The sequence below is a fragment of the Ailuropoda melanoleuca genome, chromosome 13, assembly GCF_002007445.2.
Source record: "Ailuropoda melanoleuca isolate Jingjing chromosome 13, ASM200744v2, whole genome shotgun sequence".
In the NCBI taxonomy this organism is placed as follows: domain Eukaryota; kingdom Metazoa; phylum Chordata; class Mammalia; order Carnivora; family Ursidae; genus Ailuropoda; species Ailuropoda melanoleuca.
Genome location: NC_048230.1, coordinates 15,585,885 through 15,602,776, shown reverse-complemented (window position 1 = coordinate 15,602,776; position 16,892 = coordinate 15,585,885). Strand labels below are relative to the sequence as shown.

At 52.8% G+C, this 16,892-nt stretch overlaps 1 long non-coding RNA gene across 1 annotated transcript; it reads right to left on the bottom strand.

Moving 5' to 3' along the window:
- Positions 1-5,157: 5,157 nt before the first annotated feature.
- Positions 5,158-10,906, bottom strand: LOC117795765. The gene is made up of 3 exons (XR_004619907.1): positions 10,539-10,906; positions 5,984-6,040; positions 5,158-5,690 (listed from the first exon to the last, which is right to left on the bottom strand). It is a non-coding gene; the product is annotated as an uncharacterized LOC117795765 (long non-coding RNA).
- Positions 10,907-16,892: the final 5,986 nt, after the last annotated feature.

Genomic DNA, 16,892 nt, shown 5'->3' with positions numbered 1-16,892 from the left:
GGGCCCTGGGGAGCAGGTGTTGGTAAGGGGGGGGAGGCTCCCTCAGAAAGGAGCAGGGAGAGCTAAGAGAAATTGTGGTGGGCAGGCAAGTAAGAAAGGAAAAGGAGGAAAGACATAATCAGCCTAAATTCACTGGGATGCAGACCCCCACCCAGATGCCTAGAAGGTCTCAGGCTTCTGAGCCCACGTGTTCCATCCCTGTCGAGATCCTTGAGTATGCCCAAGCGTCGCCGGTCCCGACACCACACACCAGAATATGGATGAACCGCGCTTCTCCTGGATTCTCGGCCTACCAGGTGTTATGGTTTGGGCATCCCCAACGAAGAGTTTGGGGCTTTAGATTCCGAATCGAGCCCCCAGCCCCAACACTGTGAGCTGTACAGTTCCCAACAATCTTTACCTCTTAAAGATCGTGAAATATTTGTCAGTGTGTTTTTCTCTGGCACTTCCTGTTTCTAGAAAATGCCTGTTTCCCTTGTCCCTTTAGGCAAATAGACTTCACAGCATCTGCTTCTTCAGGGAAGAAAAACTACCTCGGAAGCAAAGAAATGGTGCTTGGGTTTCAAAAAGAGACCCTGGAGCTTCAGGACACAGCTATAATATGATGAACTGGAATTAGGTTGCTTGATCTGAGATTGATTAAAGGACCCCCCCCCATATAAGGAAGAAATGGGGTGGCAGAGACAGGCTAGCTGTTTACCAAGCCCCTCACCCCTCGGTCCTGGGCACGAGGGAGACTACCTCTGCCAGCCGCTCCAGCAGGTGTGCCTGACTGCGCAACTGAGTCCTTGCAAACAGAATGTGATCGGCAGTGAGGTGTGGCACTTCTCGGCCTGGCCCAGAAACACCTTCCAAGCTCAATCCTTTGATGCTCTTCCCTTGTCCCCTGGCCCAGTGCCAGCACACCCAGTAAGTCTGGAAGCCGCATGCTGAGGGGAGCGAGCTACCAGAGGGAGGTGCCTGGAGATCCGCCTCCTGATGACAAATGCCCATTTGTCAGGGGCCTGATGAACTCTCCTGCCTTGGTGGGCTGAGCGACTGGAGAAGCTGGGGATGAGTAAGGCCTTGGTTAGTTGGGTGTGATGGGGGGCAGCATTGGTCGCATTGATGGCAAATCCACAGCGGAGTGGCTGTGCAGCATGTCCAGAAAAGGGGGACCCGGGGGAGACTTGCAGAGTCAGACATCCCCAGCGTGGCCAGGGAGCAGATGACCATTCCCCGTGTGGCTGAGGAGGCCCACGTGTTATCTGAGAGACAGCCAGACCTCTGCGATCGGGAATAAGGAATGGCAGACGCTGTGGTGACCGCACGGACCAGTAACCAATAGGACAAGGGACGTGTCAGTGGAGAACTGCGAAGACCAGTCTGCCTCTTGGAACTTAGGCAAAACCCCACGAGATAATGTCGCAGGGAGCAGGAGAAAGAATCGACCAAGAATTGAACTGTAACCTCTCAACACCATGGGAGCTTGAAACAGAAATTTCAGTTGAATATTTGCACATCTGAGTTTATGAACTGAGATTTTTATTTGCTGCTTCTCCAATAAGGAGGTGAAAATTCCTGGCCTGCCTTCTTCCTAGGAGAGCTGTGAGGACTAAAACCACATAACGTGCTTCTGCACATCGCTCTGGACTAAAGCTCGTCAGTACTGTCATCATTGTCATCGGCTTCCGCCAAGGTTGATGGGGAAGGGACCTCAATTATCCAACTCGGGGAGCTTTTGAAGCCCGGGAGCCATGCCCTTCTGACAGCCCTGGGGGGGAAAGAGGAGCATCCATTCCAAGGCTCATGCCCATAATCCCCACTTTGTGGGGCCCCAGCCCACAGGCGCTAATTCCAAACACAGGGCTCTCTCTCTGTCCCTCCACCCTCACCTCCTATTTTAAGTGAAACGAGGCCTGTTTCCTAGAGGTCCGTCAGCGGCAACCGGACTCACTCTGCAGCGGATGACAAGAGAGAGAGGGGGCTCTGGATGAAGGACTAGAACTCAAGAAGGCTGAAGAGCATCATCACTTCACCCAGGTGACACTNGATCACGCCCTGAGCCGAAGGCAGACGCTTAACCGCTGTGCCACCCAGGCGCCCCTCTCACCTCCTATTTTAAGTGAAACGAGGCGTGTTTCCTAGAGGTCCGTCAGCGGCAACCGGACTCACTCTGCAGCGGACGACAAGAGAGAGAGGGGGCTCTGGATGAAGGACTAGAACTCAAGAAGGCTGAAGAGCATCATCACTTCACCCAGGTGACACTGCTGAGACCAGGGCTGCCTGGATCCCCTGTCCTCCCCTTGTCCCCGTGTGGGGACAAGATGACCTTCCACTCCGAGAAGTCTCCAGCAAATGGGCCTTCCATCTCCTCACAGCCACTTATATCTTCACTACGTTTAGTGGAGACCTTGCTTTACGGAAACAAACATTATTTCACATTCAAAATAATAGCTAATAATAATGACGCATTTACTGAGCACATACCAGCTGCAGGCTCTGTACTAAAAGGGTTAATAACCTATTTCACGTCCCTCTCACAAAAATGATTATCCTCGTTACAAAGATGAAGCACCTTAGGCTCCGAGAGGCCAAGTAAACTGTCCAGGTCGCAAAGGTTGAATGTGGCCAAGTCACACCAAGAATTCACATCTAAGGCTACTGACTTCAGAGGTCAAGCTCTTACTAAGTTTCACGGCATCCTGCTGTCTATGCGCTACCTATTTGGGGAGCTGATGATTTTTAAAAAGGAAATGCTCGCTACTATAAAAAATAGAAAATATCCGTAAGATGCGAGCAACTGAGATGCGATTGCGCTCTTCATTGAACATTTCAGGCGGAGGGCTCAAGGAAATGCCACACTCCGTGGTTGAGGAGTGAATGGAAAATGATTCTATTGCAAGAATCCTGGCTATAAAGAGGAGGAAATCAATAATTTACAAGACAGTTGTTTCTTGTTTACTCGTTATTTCTTTTCCTTTAAAGTTTAAGAGCAAAGATGAAGGACATAATAGAAGGACAATCTTCTCTGACAGGAGAAAGAGAAGGAGATAAGTCCCGTAGTTTGAGAGGAGTGTGCTGACAAGTTGGGAAGTTTCCCTCCCAAAGGCCTCCGTTTTCTCGGGAACATGGTTGGGTAGGTCATCCAGTGTGACCAAGGGATTAGATGAGAATTTAGGGGTGCTACGGTCTGAAAGTTTTTGTCTTCCCCAAATTCATATGTTGAAATCCTACTGCCCAAGTGATGGTATTAGGATGTGGGGCCTTTAGGGACTGGTTTGGTCATGACGGTGGGACTGATGCCCTTCTAAGAGACCCCACAGAACTGTTGGGGTCCTTCTGCCATGTGAGGACACAAGAAGCCTGTGACCTGGAAGAGAGCCCTCCCCCCCCATGCTAGCACCCCGATCGTGGACTTCCAGCCTCCACAACTGTGAGAAATAAGTTTCTGCTGTTAATTTTCTTTCAAAATGAAATGCATTAATTCTCACAGGCCAACCTCACTTTGCACGGTGCCATATTACCTGAAACATGTGGCATCGGAGCCAGGTTTTCACACTTGCCAATGTCGGCTGCACGGAACCAGGCAAATCGAGGACTACATGCATCATTCTCATTATCGGGGTGTAGGACTGCAATAATGCTGCATCGCAACACTCCCCAAAACTCAAGGACCTACAACAACAAGCCCCGGTGTGGCCATCGATCTGTTGCCTGGGGCGGCTCTGTGGCAGGGCGTAGATCAGCTGTGCGTGGCTCCAGGCTCTGGGAGAGCACACAGGCCTACCCGTGGATCCACACATTCTTCTTGGACCAGTAGCTACTGGGACACGTTCTTTTCATGGCAGATCTTAGGCACACAAGAGGCCAAATTGCACAAATGCTTTTAAGGTCTCTGAATGCGTCTTCAACACCTCATTGGCCAAAATAAGTCAAGATGGCCGAGCCAACACCAATGGGGTAAGGAAGTGCCCTCCGCCCACAGTGGGAGAGCGCTGTAAAGTCACATGGCAGAGAGCAGGGATGTACAACCCTTTTCGGGGGCAGGGGCAAAAAATTAAAACCCAGGGCCAGAGGGCCACAGACAGCATCTTCATCATCAGGACCAGCTGGCTTCTGGCTTGGTTAAAAGAAGAGATTGGCAGAGAGCCGTCCTGGGGTCCTCTGGAGCCCTGCACAGGGCACATCAGCCTGGCTGGTGGCCACCGGCCTGCCCTTCCCTTCTGCCCCCTCCTAACTCCCAGAGGCATCTTGGCTCCTCCCACAGCCTCCAGGCACCACCCCCTCCACTCTCCTGTTTCCCTGTCTCTGATTTTGCAAAGACAGGTTGCTCAGCAGTATCCAATTGAGCCAAGATAGGGCTGAGGCAAAAATCAGAATCAAATTGATTATAATAATCCAAATCCCTCAACTTCGCAGCCATTTCCTACTTGAACTTGACCACTCTTTGAAGTCCACAGGGCTGGGAGTGTTGTCCAGGTTGCCACTGACGAGGTGAGGAAATCGAGACCCAGAGAAGTTATGCAATTTGCTGAGTCTCATGATAGCCTCCCAGTGGTCCTGCGGGAACCTAGATACAAGTCTCTCTCAGGCCCTGGTAATGGCAGGATCCAGAAAACAGCTCAGGTTTGGGAAAGTCAGACTGGGTTGGGAAAAATGTCTGGGGGAAAGGCGTGTCCACAGATTCCCTGCACACACTTCCCTCCGGAAGCTTGGTCTGCATGGCCGTACACACAGCCCAGCTCCCAGCCATCTTCCATTTGGACATGGCCAGAGACGTCCAGGCCACAAGCCTTCAGTGTCCTTCTGAGAGCCGTAAGAAGAGCAGATTTTCATCTAATTCTAGGAACTGTATGAGTTTATTCATACCCATCACTGAGCACCGAAGACACATCATTTTCTCCAGGGATTTTTCCTCCAACCGCTCTCCCCTCCCTGTTCTCTCCACCCACCTCATTCCTGCCCCCACTTTCTCTAGGCATGAAGATCATCTCCTGGGTCGATTGGTTTGGAAATGGGATGAGCAGTTTAAACAAAATCCATTCTGCCATCTTTTAAGCTACAAAGTCGTGTTGCTATGTTTTGGGGATGATAGTAAAATAAGGATTTTTTTTTTTAATTAATGAATTGGCTGACATTATGATGTCAGAAGGACTGGAGCCAAAGGTGTTTTGCTAAAGGGAGTTTCCCCACCGCCCCCCTCCAGACGACACGGCACCCCTGCAGCCCATAGTACCTGGGACTGTTCGCGCTGTTTACACACCCAGCTCCCCTGACTGCCTCTTTGTGGGAAGTTGTTTACATGAATTTATTTTGGGAAAATTCCATTAGACGGGACCAGGATTTCTTCACAAATCATTGCCTCTCACTTGTGTCTTGATCAAATCTGGGCAGGCACTCTTTCTTCAGAGCCTACACTCCTTGTGTTTCTGTGAGGCCTGGGGGGAGGGGAGGCGTGGAGGGGTCTCAAAAGATAATGAAGTGGCCAGGGATGGGCTTAGAAAAAACGAGGTCTGTCTGGTGGGATCGGAAGCAACAGCACTGGGAGAACAAAGGGATCCCCACTGGCTCAGGGACTACAGACCCAGGGGTGCAGTTTTCCAGACGACAGCTCTGTATGGACTTGCCCGTCTGTGCCCGGTTCTGTGCAAAGCTGCCAGGACACAGAGACACATCGGTGGGGCTCCCTGACGTCAAGAAGCTCAAATCTAAAGGAAGAGAAAGCGACAGAAACAATTCAATCCAATGGTCTTGGGGATCTTGGGGGAGGGGGTCTCCACACTCTTATCCCACCCAGCCCTCAGGGAGTCACTGAACACATCGATTCCGTCTGTCAACTCACTCTCACCATTCTCTCTGTTGAAGGAGAATCCCGAATATTAGATGCACCCCAGTTTGTTCCCATTGGTTTGACCTCCCATTGGCATCATACTTGCATAGACCACATAGTGGCTACTTTAGTGCCAAAGCAACCTTTCTTATTTCCCAAAGAAGGACTTACCAGATACCTAGGAGGTGCCAGTAAGGAGACATCATCCTGGTGCTGCAGCAGCTCGGCCTTGGTCCCGGGGAAAGGGGAAGGGAACGGGGACCTCAGATAAGCCCAAAGTGGACATGTGCTTTGCACAGTAGTTGCTGACTGTCATTCTAGGTGCACTCCAAGAGCTGGAAGGAAGGAGGCAGCTCCTGGCAGTAACTCAGCACCCCCCATGGGTCAGGGCACCCTCTGCCGTCATCTGCTCAGTGGGTCTGGCTTCCCTCTCTAGAAGCACTTCCCCTGACACTGCAAACGGGTGAAGCCCATGGTCATAGAGCTCACCGAGCAGGCCTGGCCAGAGTCTGCTTCCCTGGATGGATCTCCTCCTCTCTAATAGGCAGGGGCTACACCACCAGTTTTGCAGGTCTGTGAGCCATGGAAAGCTGTGTGGAAACAAAAGCGTGGCCAGCGTTCGTGGCTCATGTTTATCGAGCCCTTACTACATACCAGGCACAGGTCTAAATGTTTCACATGCTTCAGTCTGTGGAGTCCTCCCAGCAACCCTATAAATTCAGTACTTACTAGAGATCAGCAAACTGACAAAATATTAAGTACAGTAATTTGCTTGAAAATCCAATATGTGACCCAGATTTAAAAAAAAAGGTTCCTTTTGCCAGTGAGAGGGTGGGTTTGCTTTACCCCTACAGATCCGACTGTGGACTCTCAGGGTCAGAACTAAAAAGACTGTGCTTTGGAGACACGGACCCATGACCCCTAGGGATTTAAAGCCACCAAGTCCCAGGGTCCTGTGACGTAGAGAAGCAGTGGGGACAGCGGACAGAGGACTTCCGCTACAGACTCCAATCTGAGGTCATACTGCGGTTCCATTCCTTGCCAACACGGCAAGTCACTTCAGTAAATTCCTTACATTTTCCAGCTCCTGCCCCCTCCTAGGGATGTCATGAGCCCCACACGAGAGCACATGTCCCAGGCACCCAGGGCAGCATCTGTAGGAGACACTGTTGTTCTTCGTCAGATGGGTACAAGAGGCAGGGTGTTGAAGGGTATCGATGGGACATGTGGCGCCATTATAGGCTCTTCCTTGAGACCCAGACTAGCTATACTGGGGGGATAGAGACCAGGGAGGGACTGGCCTTATTTTACTTTATATCCCCCACTGCTCTCTGCAAATTTCCACGCACGTTTTAAATGCTGTTGAATGAATGAATGGTTTAGTGCATGGATGGATAGATGGATGGATGGATGCTTGGATGGATGGATGGTCCAAAATGGTCAGTTTTCTATAAAAAGCTCCAGCATACCCCCGTACATGTCTTATTTCAACACTTCAGGAAAACACTCCAGTCTTTGACCCCTCCCCACTCTTCCCAAACCTCAGCTCATCTTGCCAGATATTTGCTTGCGGCCTCTCTGATCAGCCCTTCACAATAAAGCATTGTCTCACTATCTGCTAGTCAGTGACTCTGGCTACGGCTCAGAACAGGGTCTTTTGAAGCCACACTCCACGGCCCACGGGCCAACTCCATCCTAGTTTGCAGTGGTGCCCTCCCCAACCCCAGCCTGTGCACAGTGCTTCCAGGTTCCTGGGGAGGAGGTAACGTGCAGGCATTCATTCCCTGGAGCCCCAGTCCCTAGGGACCGGGGCTGGAACAGTGGAGCCTGTGTATCTTGGCATTCCATGGCCAGACTCCAGCCATGCAGTGAGGTGGTTTCATGCACAGCCTGAAGTGCTCTGCACTCTGCCCACTCAGGAGCCGGGAGCAAGCCCAGCCTGAGGCTCTGTCGCCCTCCCTTGGTAGTGGCTAGAGGTGAAGGGACAGCCCAGCCTCCAGCAGACAGACAGCCTGCTCCAGCTTAACGGAGGCCCAGAGCAGCCCTCCAGCTGCTGTCAGTCCAGGTGCAGCTGGCTTCCCCAAGGCCAAGGGTGCCAGCCCAGCACACTCATGCACTGTCAAGGCCATCATAACTCCTGCTCTCACCATTCCCTGATACCTTGGAAAATCCGTCCCTTCCCCTTACAGACACTGTGGTACCAAGAGAACCTCAGGTGCAGGGTCTCCGGGTATAATGCATGTCATCTTCCTGGTTGCATACCTGATGGGGAAGATATAAAGGGCCCCGTGACCTCTCTCCCAAGACTGGGGAGATGGATGAGGCCATGTTTAGGCTGCAGGGGCATCAGCTGGCTCAGGTCAAGGTTTCAGGCCAGGAGGGCCCACATCCGGCAGGGTTCTGGGTGGTGGGATGCAAATTAGCGATTATAGATTCGGTGGAAGGGCACCGGCTCTCCACCGGCCAGAAGGTCAGGTCTCTGCAGGTTGACACGGACCAGAGCCCCCCTGGCTGGGGGCAGGGCAGACCCTGGTGGGCCTCAGCTTGTGACCCACACCTTGTCCTCTGCAGGGTGTGTGGGAAGCAGAGCCAGGGGTTGCTGTCGTCCGCCACCTGCAGCTAGTTTTACCTTCTGTCACCGGTGTCTCTTGCCCGGAGGCCCTGAGGCTGCCTTCTCCCTGGGGAGGCCTTGCCCTGTGCCTCTGTACTGCCGTCTCCTGGACACTACCTTTGACTACGGTTTCCAGAAAAATACACATTTTATGGGGCCAACGAGGAATGGAGGCACCGCTCTGGAATCACTTCCATCAGGTTTGGCCTGGAGCCCCGCTCTGTGGTAAGTCCATGAGCTCGATGCAGCTTGCAGAGACATGGGTCCCAGGCCCACCACCTTCCCGGCCGGGTGCTTGCCCAGTGCCCACGGCGGGGGGGGGGGGGGGGGGGGGGGGGGGGGAAGGAGGAGGAAGAAGCGAGGGGAGACATCCTGAAAGGCACAAGTGCCTGATCCGTCCAAGCTGAGGGATGTCAGTTCCCAAAGGGACTGTCAGCTACTGGCTGGGACTCAGGTGACCCGACTGAACCAAACGTTAAGGGTGCTTTTCATTTCCACCTTCCCTCATCGAGAAGACAGAATCCGTGAGAGAGCATTGCCGTCGACCTCTAATTTCACCGCACATGTGATCAGAGTGTGAGGAAACTCAGGGCCCCACTGAAAACAGGCCGCAGCCGCAGAGGATAGTTGGGAAGGTAAAAGGCGGCAATGGGCCCGAGGCTCATCCTGGTGTGGGGCGAGGGCGCAAATAGTAACTGGGATTGCCACTTTCATCAAAACGAAGTTTATCATTCCTGAGCTTCGAACAACATAGAGATCCAAAGAGACCTTCTCTCGGCCCTGACTGACCCCACTCCAGCAGGGTCTACGGTCGCAGAGACCTGGCCTGCCATCCACAGGCCACTCAGTCCCGTGGCAGGAGCCAGAGCCCCTCACCACGGAGCAGAGGAGGGTTCTCTTTGGTGGCCTGCGGGCGCGGGCTGCACGAGTAGTAGGGGAGAGCAAGGACAGGGAAGGAGGGCATGGGGGTGGGGGGCGGGGGCAACTCTCATTCAGGACTGCTGGCCCTGCCCAGATCCCCGGGACAGGAGTTTCGCTTTGCCCCAGGCCAGGCTGACTGAGAGCAAGACTCTCAGCAGGGAGCCCGGGAGCCACCCAGAGGAAGGATGGCCCAGGGCTCTCAGCCTTCAGCCAGGGCAGGAGAGGAGCTCACCAGAATGGCTTCCACCATGTCCATCCAAGAGCCAGGTTCCAGGGCGCCGGCAACATTCTGTCCTTGATCTGGGCACTGGTTACACGGTGTGATAACCAGTGAAAATGCTGCAGGTGGGGTGCTTAGCGGGGGCTCAGTGTTCCGCACTCTGTTATACTTTGATCCCAAGTTTGGGTTTCTTTTTAAGTTTATTTGTAAAAGTCACCCCCCCAAAACCAAACGCCCTCCCCCACCACCTCTGGGTTCCGCACAGCACCTGCCTGGGCTGGGCGGAAGGGAGCATCCTTGCAGCTGTTGCTGTAAATCGTCCAGTTTAATCGGAGTCATTGAGAGATTGCGTCAGGTCACAGGAGATTTTTCTCTTTGGCCACAAAACTCGGAGTCTGACCTTGAGTCGTTCACTCCTTTTACAAGTTTACAGACACCGCACTTTGATACTCAGCTTGCCCTAAACTTACGCCAACACCTGTCTGGCCTCCACTAACCCGTGCTTCACCGCGTAGCCCCAGATGGGCCCCAGAAATCGTGCTGCTGCCTCGACTTCCCCTACCTGCCTGGCTTGCAGCAACCGACCAGGTACAGGGCAAAGTCTGCTTTGGAAAACTCACCAGACCCCACCTCTTCCTTCCCTCCACAGACTCAATCCCTGCTCGGTCTCCTCATTCTCTCACGCCTGGGCCTCTACGGTGGCTTCCTACCCGCTGTCCTTGCTGCCCTTGACTCTGACCTTGAAGCTTGCTTTGAAACCTCATTGCCCTTGAAGCTGACCTCCTAGGCTGTCATCAGAAACCGTGTCACTCATTACCAAAAACCTCCAATGGCTCCCGACTGCCTATAGGAAAAGGCTGTAAAGCCCTCAGCTCTGCAGACCAGGCCCTTCCCGACCCAGGCCCACCTCCCATGGCACTTCTCCGCTCAATACCTCAGACTGCAACGGACCACTCTCCACTCCCCCTGCTCACCTAGTACGTGTTTACTTCCACGACTCCTCTCATGTGATTGTCTCCATCCAAGTACTCTCCCACCTGGCCATCTTCCGATGCTTCCCTCAGCCTGCAGGGTTCTGCCCAGAGGGGACATGCTCCAAGAAGCCTTCTCGAGTGCCCGGGTCAGACTGTATCTCCTCTTCTCCTGGCAGCTCCTCATGCTCTTGGTACTTTCATACCACGCTGCCTCGTCTCGTCATGATCGTCATGCAACCAGAAAAGCCAGTCAACTCTCCCTTCAAACTGTTTCCAGAATCTGTACATCTCCCGACCCCTCCAATGTGACACCCCAGTGCAAGCCGGGATTTTTGTCAGGATTTCTGCAATTGCTTCCTAACTGTTCTTCCTGCTTCCACACTGGTCTCCTCCCACATGAGCTCTGTTCTTCACAGAGCGATGTTTTTCAATATATCACAGGTTATACTGTGCTTCAGTTCAAAGTCTTCCCCAGAATAAAGTCCGAGTCCCTGCCACAGCCCGCCAGGTCCTACAGGACAGGGTCCAGCCACCTCTCCAAGGTCCTACAACACAGGGTCCCCAGCCACCTCTCTGCCAAGACTTGATACTTTTTTAATCATTTAAAAATTTAAAAATCATACTTGGCTCATAAGCCATAGAAAACTAGGCAGCAGGCCGGATTTGGTCCGTAGGTGCCCTTTGCTGACCTGTCTTAAAAGCCGAATTGGCAAAGCCCCCAGGGAAACTGGAGGGACGGGTTAGGGTAAGAGTAAGGTGGCTCCACGGTGTTAAGTGTTCTCAGAGCCCGGAGATCACATAAAGGTAAAGTCTCTTTGGTCAATGGAAAGAGGTGTGATGTGAGGGTAGAAGCTGGGACCTGGGGTCTGGGTGGAAACTGACGAGGTCAGGGGAGTCTGATGAGATGAGGCCTTCCGAATTACAGAATTCTCGTAAGCTTTAAACTGGGTAAAGACATAATCAGGTTTGCAGTTTAGGAACATAACTCAGGAATGAAGAGAGATTGGTGGTGGTCGGGCTGGCTAGAGATAGTGGCTTTGGTGCAGGCGATGTCCTCGGGGTCCTGCCCAGATGCCGGCAAATGCTGGGGGTTTAGTATTCGAGAATTTTTGTAAGCCAGCTGTTGAATGCAGTCATTATTTCACAATTAGATTTTATAAAATTACAATTGAATCGATTACATTGAAAACAAAGGTGGTGAGGACTCAAAAACTCATCACTCAAAAACAACAAGCTGCCTGCCCCGAGCACCCCGCCCCAGCTCTATACTCGGACCTCATGCTGCTGGCTTGAAGCTGGCCGTGGTGGGAATATCTCCAACACAGAAATGGACAAATGCTACTAATCAGGGCTTTTCTCTTTTCCCCTCCCCCAAAGAATCCACTGTTAAACATTTACCAGCACACCGCAGAGCACAGGTGAAGGAAGACGCCCAGACCCAGGGCCACGGTGGCTAAAGTGGAGAGGAGGGGCTGGCTAGGGTAGAGTGCGCTCAACCAGCAGCTCTTCGAGATGAGAAAGACAGAGGAAGAGAAGGATGCCTCCACACCGGAAAATGATCCATTTATAAGGGCCCAAGCCTTGGCTGTGCCATTCCTCCGTGCACGCCTTCTGCAGGGCGTCCTGGGTGCACAGCCCCAGGGTAAGCGTACGCCTCAAGCCCGCAGCCCTGTGCGGTAGGAGGAAGGAAGCGCTGGCCTGAGATCACCCGGGGAGGTCGGCCAGCACCGCAGGCCCGCTCTGTGTATTTACATCTCCCTATGGCTGCGTGCAGAGCTCCCTGGGCACCCACAGCGCTGAGCCAGCGTCCGTGTGTATTTATAACCACACAGCCATGTGTGGACAGCCCCACATATAGGTCTCACCTACATCATTCACACGTCCCCGAGGTGCCGGGGCCTGCTCACTGACCGGGCCGGTAATTGACTTTGATGGGAACCGCGCTCTCCCAGCCAAAGGCACGCAGCCCATCGCCCACAGCCAGCGCCCGCCTCCCTCCCACGGACTTGGGGGGCAGCCCTTCCTCCTAAAGCTCCAGAGAGGAGAGGCTGCTCTCAACAGCCGCAGGCTGACCTGCATATGGAAATGAGGCTCGAGGTTGGGCCTGGCGCCCAGCCACCAGCCTGCGGCCTCCCTGCCGCCTGTATCTTTAGCATGAACTTCATTAACATGGGCCCCCCCCAGGGCCCCCCTCCCATCTCTCTCCTCCCCTGCCCTGTCTTACACTCAGTTTGTGGTGTCTCTTTCAAGGCTGCGGTCTTATCCTCAAGTGTGCACAGAGGGCTGGGCCCCATCATCCCCCCATCTGACGATAATAATATAATCATAGCTCCCACTTACTGTGTGTGCAGGGCCGCTTCTGTTATCTCACTGAATCTGTGTGCAAAGCCTATTTTACAAATAAGGAGCCCAAGGCTGGAGGGGGCAGGTTACTCAGTGAAGACATCCCAGGCTGAAGAGGTCAAGCTTGGGGGGGATGTCTGCGGCTCCCGCACATGGCCAGTCCCTGAGTCACGTACAGCAGGCTGGAAACACCGCTGTGCACAGGAAAGAAAAGATAAGATTGGGTCAAGGGCAATGATGGCTCAGGTAGATAAGAGGGGAGGGGAGGGATGGAATGAGAATCAGCCAGGAGGCTTTGGAGAGATGAGACAGAAGGAAGAAGCCAAGGATGCCTCCTTCAAGAAGACCGCCTGCCCTTGCAGGCTGCTCCTGGTTAGGTGGGGCTCTGCCCTGCAGACAGCTCCAGGCTTGGTTTCCTAAGGGGTCTGTTCAGACTCAAAACCCTCCTTGAACACCCGGGCCCAACAGCAACGCAGGAACCACCCTTCCAGAATGTCAAGACCTCATTTCCTTGGGGAGGGTTCCAGCCACCATGTGGAGAGGAGAGGGAAAGGAGACTTTCCTGTTCTCAGTGACCCATACCTGAAGAAGCTTCCCTGTCCTCTGCTCTTTCTGACAACCCAACACAGAATGGGGTCAAGCCCCTGCTGGGGCTGTGCTCACCTCCTGCCTCCATCAGGCACATCATTGTCCTTTGCAGATTTGTCCACTGCAGTCCACGCATGTGAGTGCCCCCCTCCCTCCCCCCGATGTGCTTCCTTCCCCTCCCCCCTTTTCCCTTTCTCTGCAATTCTAACAAGACTGTTCTTTCTGGAGTCAAACCACTATCAGCCTCCCCGCAGTCTCCACCCATTGCTCCTGCTTCCACCCTCTGGGGCCACGCAGAACACATCCATAATAAAAATGACGACCAACATGAGGATATGTCCATGCTGCCGAGGGCGATAGCAAATGTCCCTCAGCTCTTATTTTGCACTAGGAACTCTGCATGCATGATTTCACTCAGCCCTCATAGCAGCCCTGCAGAACAGGGTCTCCTCTCTGCATTTCAGAGACAGAGAAACAGAGACGCAGAGGATGGCACATTGCACAGCCAACAAGTGGCAGAATGAGGATCTGGACCCAGGCAATCCAATTCCAAAGCCAGTTAATCAGCTACTGGGATGCATCAGCTCCTGTCTGTCCTCCCTTTGCAAGCCTTCAAATACTAGAGCATCTTCCCTTCGTCACGGGGCAAGGTGGTTTGCTCGGCGGCCACATGCCTGCTGGGTGCCCAGACATCCGATCCGGTTGCCCACGCTGGGGTGACACCATGTCTTCCTGATCTGGACTTTCCAGGGCTGAGGGTATGCCTTTAGCCACGTGCCCCTCAACCTTCCCAGGGGCCCTCTCACCCTGCCTGCCACTTGGAGAAGGAATGTGTTAGCCCTGCATATCCGGCTCCTGTCTTCCAGAGACCTAGACATTCAACCACAAAACAGGGATAATGGGATGAACTGGGTCACGCAGCCACCAGGAACCACACCCGCCACCTCTGTGAAGTCACTTGGGGTGGCCCATTTGGGGATCCTCCCTAAATCAACCCCTGCCCCTCCCACTGCTCCTTCAACACATCTCCCCTGATTCTGTGCTGTGGGTCCTCGCAGCGTCTCTCAGGTTGGAAGGTCCTCTGCCTGCTGCTCCCCAGAGCCCCGGCCTGTCATAAACCCAGCTGAAACGCCAGTCCAAGCCCAGCCCATTGTCATTGCAGTAAACAGCCTGGACACGAAGCCTGCCTCCCTCACTCCCCAGAAGATTAATAAATCAGATTCAGACGCTATTGTTCTGGACACAGTCAGAATCAATTGCAGGATTTTAAATCTCTCAGCACAGAGCAGCTGGCTGGCTACGAGAGGCCCCGCTATGTCTCTGGGAAAGCTGGCCGGGGATGGAAATAAGAGAGAAGAAAAGACCAAATAGTCAATAGTTACCACAAGCTCTTGGCCATCCCTACCCAGTCTCCTTCAGGAGGCAGGTCCCCCACCTTACCACGATTCTCACTTAGTGAGGGGAGGGCGAGGGGCAGAAAGCCAGGCTGAGAAGAGAGCGCCCCCCACCCAGAGAGGCAGGTCTGAAGCTCTCAGATGGGCGGGGTCTCTCCCCACCCACCCCCTAACCTCACTGATGCCTAACTCCATCTGCAAATGTTGCACTCTTTCAAAAGTGAGCCATCAGTGCCTGAAGCCAGAGTGACTTCTAGTTTATTACCCCAGAATTCCCAAGAAGAATTCATAGAAATCCTTCTATCTTAGACCAGTCACCACTCCCTTGCCACCCCCAGCCCCTAGGCTTCGGTCTTGTTGTCATTGGGCTTTGTTTTTTTTTTTAACCCCCTCCTCTCATGGGAGATACAGCGTGCCCGCCACTGCCGCCTGAGTGGCTGCTAGCATTTTCCCGAGCTGTTTATGTGGAAAATCATAAAAATATTTGGTGGCCAAAAAAAGAAAGGGGAAATGCTTTGGTGGTCTGATGCAACAGAAATGCTTTTTTAAAAAAAAAAAAGTGGGATGTCTTATTCTAATCCAAAAGCATGCATAAACGCCGTATTGATTGAGAAGTACTAGGTGGAAAGGACATTTTTCTTGGAGACCTGGCTCACCCCACCCCCTCCAAGCAGACAAAAGCGCTGTTGGCAGCTGGCAGAGGGTAAGTCACTTATAATCCAGCCACAGGGTTTGGGAAGAGCTGAAAGCAGAAATTCTTGTGGGCTGTGTTTTACCCCGGGTCTGGTATTATGCTCCTGCCCCAGTGGCCTGATTCTCTTGGCTGAAGGACGAGGCCATTCTGACAGTGATGATGGGGATGGTGGTGGTGCTGAGGCAGACGTGGTTGCTACGGCAGCTAAGGCTGAGCAAGACACACCCGTCTGCATTTTCTGGTCACGAAGCTTCCTCCCGTAGGTCCTCGCCTTTGATGCTAGGGAGGCGGGGTAGGAATCATCACAGCATGCCCATTTCATAGAGGAGGAAAATGAAGCCCAGGTGGGCAAAGCGTCTTGCCCAAGAGCATACAATTTGTCAGTGGCAAAACCAACATTCAAGCCCTGCAGATAAGCTTTAGACCATGTTACTTTGGACTCTCAACAGCGCTGCCCAATAGAAAGATCGTCGAGCCACATATGTCCTTGGACGTTTCCTAGTGGGCACCTTTTTAAAACATGAAAAGAAACAGGTGAAATTGAGTTTACTAATATACTTTCTATAACCCTATAAATCCAAAATATTATCTTAACGTACCATCAATGCAAAACTTACTGATGTGATGTTTTTCATTCTTTGTTTTCATACTAAGTATCTGAAATCTGGTGTGTATTTTGCATTTTGAGCTCATGCTCATTTCACTGTGGCTAGTGGCTACGTTATTGTCCAGGAGGCTATATGATTGGTCTAGAGGGATTCAACATGGCTTTGACACTGAGTGTGGCCATGAGAGAATCTCAGGCAAAGGGAAGCATCCCTGTGGCTTGACGCATCTTCACTCCTGAAATCAAGCAGGCTAAGCGTGAGAGCTCCTTCAGCTCGCAGCTGTGTTCTTCCTCCTACCTTCCTTCTCCTTCTTCTTGAGGATCAGCTGCCACGGCCTCTGATCTCGGTGTTGACACTGAGCGATTCGCTAGTCATCTGCAAGCAGCCACATGGTCTCTGCTTTCTGAAGGTTTTCTGGCCTCCAACCGAATTGTCTCGTGCCCCACCAGGCACAGGGCAAGAACAACGACCTCTCGGAGCACACAGGGCGCTCAAATCATGTTTCGGGAGGTAGGTACGGATGGAAGGGGGGAAAGAAGGAAGAGGGAGAGAGAAACAGAGGAAGGGAGGGAGTAAAGGAAGGAAGGAAGGAAGGAATGTGTACCGGGTTGAAAAGTGTCCCCAAAATATTCATGTTCACCCGGAACCTCAGAATGTAGCTTTATTGGGAAGTAAAGTCTTTGCACATTGAATTAGTTAAGACGAGGTCATATTGGATTAGGGTGCC